Raw genomic sequence first — 4,744 nt, forward strand, 5'->3', positions numbered from 1 at the left:
CTTTCCTTTAATCACCAAGAAAATCATTTTGTATTCTAGTATATCCAAAACTTATTTTACTAAGCTTATTTTACTAAGTAGTAAGTGCTTGGCATCATACTAAGCCTTTTAATACACTTTATAGCTAAATAGCATATTTAATCCCAACAACAAAAATAAGGTAAGTACTGTCAATATACACATTTTACAGAAAAGAAAATTGAGTACCACAAAGTTTAAGCAGCTCACCTAAGATCAAGCAGCTAGACAATACAGAGCCATAATTAAGTCTGGCATTCTGATTCCAGAGTCTAAGGGCTTTAAATTTCACTGCTATTTGAACACAGCCACCAGCTAGCATCTGGGATTACAGTGTTACTGACATACCTTTCATCATGTATGCTTTTGATATCATTGGGAGAGGGATGTTTTGGCATATCATTGGACCCACAGATTCCTCATTCTGGTGCATATTTATACCAGATGTAATTGTTCAACCCCCAAAAATTGGTGCATCTCAGTCAAAACAGTTATTCAGTGTTTACTATTGTTTGAAAGTTTCACTTTTCAACTCATTGGGTGTTAGTATCTCATGGGAGTTTATTCAAGAATAAAAGGTGAACACACACACACAAACACACCCCTCACTATACACGCAGATTTTGATTTTGAGAATGATGCTATAAATTTCAGCACTGTGTAAGGCTCTTTTATACTTTAGATTATGTGTTAAGCCTGATTGTTTACTTATGTTTACCTTTTGCCTGTGCCCTTTGGGAAACAGCAGTAACAGCATAATTATCACATTCTCCTGCTTTTCAACTTACAGCATGATGAAGTTGTAGTGAGTGCACTTTCTTTTGGGAGAATAAAACTTTTGCCTCTTCTTTTGTAATTTGAAAAAAAAAAACTAAATACAAGCAAAACAAAGCAGAGGGAAAAAATCGAGTGAGTTGCTCTGTTGCTCTGAAAAATATGCTCCAATAGAGAAAACTTTTTAAAAAAACATTGTTATCAGGCAAAAATAACACACTTGAATAAACATTTATGTATATTTTCATAGTGTTCTGGCTTATTCTCCTTCATGTACCTTGCAGGCAGTTAAAAAAAAAAACAACAACTATAAATCATAAATAAGGAATAAAATGAACTCCTCGAAAGTCTCTGATTACTCCATGACTGAAATCCAGCTTAGCAATCATTTCCTTTTCTTCTCAGTATATTTCTATAAACAATCCAAAGCAAACCTGTAGGATTTATAAAATGCATGTGACATAAATGAAAGTAGAACTATCACAGCACTAGCAAGAAATTAATTTGTATTTCCCTCTGGAAAAAAAAAAAAAGGTGTGCTGGAAAAACAACATATTCTTAAGGAGAAACACCATGGAATAATTTAAAAGAGCTTGAGATAAATGACATAGAGTGTTTCTAGATCTATGAAATGAACTAGACAATCATGGACTAAGCATTTTAACATTCTTTTCTACCATTGATTGTTGTGTGAACGTGGGGATATCATTTTATTCTGGTATCTTTAATGATAAAAGTGATTAAATGATCAAGAGTCACGCAAGCTGAGGGACTGACAAAAATTAATCTATCAGACACCAAAACGTGTAGTTTTGTCTGAGAAACGCATTCTGAAAATAGTCTATCACAGCTATAGAGCCTTCATATCCTAACTGGAACCACCAAAGATCATACAATAGAACCTAATTCTTTCCTTCATTTATATTTACTCATAATAGTTACTTTATTATTATTATTTATCCTGGTTTTACAGAGAAAATCTGGATTCCTTCTGTTAGAGAATCTTCTAGATATCTTTACTTCTATACAATTTTTCTATGGCTAAACCTACATACATCTCATCCATTCTGGATATTCACTCTCCAAATGTAATACAAAAAAATCAAGTGACTTGTAAATCATAACTCTGGATTATAATCTTATAAAAACTATTGAATATTAATCAAAGATAAATATAATTTTAAGTGTATTAGAAATACATAAGAATGCCTGATAATGTGAGGTGATCCTGATGCTTGTAGAAATAAGATTTCAAATAAATTGTAGTCATTGCCAAAAACATCTTTTAGAAGTAACCTAATATTGGCTCTACTTTTAAAAAGTAAGGTGAGACATCATGAGTGAGTTCACAGAAAAGTGGAAACTAATATCTATTTTTGTCAAATGTGTGAGACAAAGCCACCAGAAACTATGTTCGTGGCTAAGATTAGTCATTGTAATAAAGCACAAGGTAATACTGTTATATACTGTCACCATGTTCCAATATATAATATGTTCTAATTCAGTAGCTTTTAAAAGTTGGGAATCATTCAAGCAATAGTTTTTGTCTATGTATGTGATGCTAAACAACTTGTTTGGTAGACTTAGAACTTTTTGTTTGTGTGTTTTTTGAGACGGAATCTCTCTCTGTCACACAGGCTGGAGTGCAGTGGTGCAATCTTGGCTCACTCCAACCTCCACCTCCTGGGTTCAAGCGATTCTCCCGCCTCAGCCTCCCAAGTAACTGGGACTACAGGCGCGTGCCACCAGGCCCGGCTAATTTTTTGTATTTTTAGTAGACATGGGGTTTCACCATGTTAGCCAGGCTAGAGTGCAGCATTATTCACAATAGCCAAAAAGTAGGAGAAACCCATTTCTATCCAGCAAAATGTAGTATATACCTACAATGGAATGCTATTCAGTCTTAGAAAATTCTGACATATGTTATAACAGGATAAACCTTAAGGACATTATTCTAAGTGAAATAAGACAGCCACAAAATGTCAAATCCATTTATATGAGATAGCTAGAGTCACTAAATTTATAGAGACAGAAAGCAGAATGGTGGTTGCTAGGGACTGGGGGCAGGAGATAATGGGGAGTTGTTATTTAATGGCTATAGAGTTTCATTTTTGCAACATAAAAAGAGTTCTGGAAATTGGTTGCACAATAATGTGAATGGACTTAATACTATTGAAGTACATACTTAAAAATGATAAAGATGGTAAATTTATGTTATGTATATTTTATCAAAATTAAAAATAAAAATAGAAAAAAATTAATATTTCAGTATAAAAATATACTCAGTTTTCGGTAAATAGACTTTCTCTGAACTGTGCTGCATTCTCATAAAGAGGTAGTCTTTTCCATGCATTCATTCATGTTTACAAACTTTTATTAAAATGAAATGCATGGCGCACACACAAGTGCAACAAGGAGGTAGCTTGTCCCTCCATTTAGAAAGTTCATACGTATCAAATTTAAGGTCAATATTTTTTGCATCATGTTGCAGAAACGTCCCTTCCTTCCATTCGTGTAATTATAGTGAATTTGAGTGGAAGAGACCTTAGAGGTCAGCTAGATTTTCCTCTCTCCACTCTTTTCGAGTGTCTCTTTGCTGCTGCTCTGTGATCAATGCTTGAGATTCAGCTTTGAAAGGAGTCCTGCCTCCATCCAGACTCTTTTTTCCTCTCTGGCTGGTATTTAGGGTATTGATGAATTTTCCCATCCTCAAAGACAGAAGAACAGAGAGGGAATAGCATGATAAAAGGAGACTGGATATGAAAGTCAGAATATAGGACTCAGAAAGAAATTGTCAGGTAATTGTTCTTTTGTTTCAGAGTTCCATACAGAAATATTGTAAATAGCAGAAAAGCAATAGAAAAGAGGTATATGTTTATGTTTCTCCTGTCACCACTACAAATGCCCTGCTGATGTTAAAAGGACTAAGAGAAAAAAATGAAAGAATTATTGAGACAGGTCATACTCTTCAAAGAAGGGTACACAAACACAAAGAAAATAGGATTCATACAAGCTATTATGTATCACACAAGGTAAATGGCATTGGATAACAGTGTAAGCAGCCAGGATAAGCTTCTGGCCCTTTGTATATTAAGAAAACAAAAGTTCCAATCTAAGTAACATGTGGACAGCAAAAATATTACTGCATATAAGCACCTGTCATGGGATACATGAATGTTCCTATAGTTTCCTTTAAAATGTCATGCAAATATTAGTCCTGTTTATTGTGAGTCCCCTTTCCCCGCCCTGTGTCACCTCTTCCCATAGCTCTACATTTAAAATTCAGCCAGTGACTATTCTTACCCAAGATTTTCCTTACTGACATTTGGCAGCCTACATGCCTCTAAGTGAAAATGCAAACTTAGCACTGCATGGGTTTGTACAGATTCTCTGCTTGGGTCGCTAGTCCCTGTATCATTGTCTCTCTCTCTCTCTTTCTCTCTTCACCCACACTCTATCTGTGCATGTCTCTCCCTTGTTCTCTCTTTATCCACTCAACCCGAACTCTTCCAAGTCCTAGACTTTATTACTGACATTTTGTCGCTACCTCAGAAAGTATACCTGAGCCTTCATGTTCTCAAAATTACAAATCTTGCCATATTAGATATTCTTTGCTCTCCTACAATTGCTCTCAACTGCTTTCCACTTACCTAAATGAGTTTGTCTTTGTTTATTGTTCAACTCTCTGAAGCTCATGTCATCATGACTTTAGTCAGTTGGAGGATTGTCATTTACAAGTCAAGACGCCAGTAGAATCCGTTAGGAATTTTGTTTTTATTATTGTTTTCATTTCCCCTTCACTTCTTCCACATAAGATATAGAAGCTTATACTAGAAAAAGAAGTTTTGCAAACAGGTAACATGCATTTGTAACTAGTAGATCTGTGCCATTCCTCTCGTCACCTTTATAGTGCATTTTCTCCTTTTCTTTTACCTGACATGGTCTTCAAATA

Source organism: Macaca fascicularis, chromosome 7, assembly GCF_037993035.2.
Source record: "Macaca fascicularis isolate 582-1 chromosome 7, T2T-MFA8v1.1".
Classification (NCBI taxonomy): Eukaryota; Metazoa; Chordata; class Mammalia; order Primates; family Cercopithecidae; genus Macaca; species Macaca fascicularis.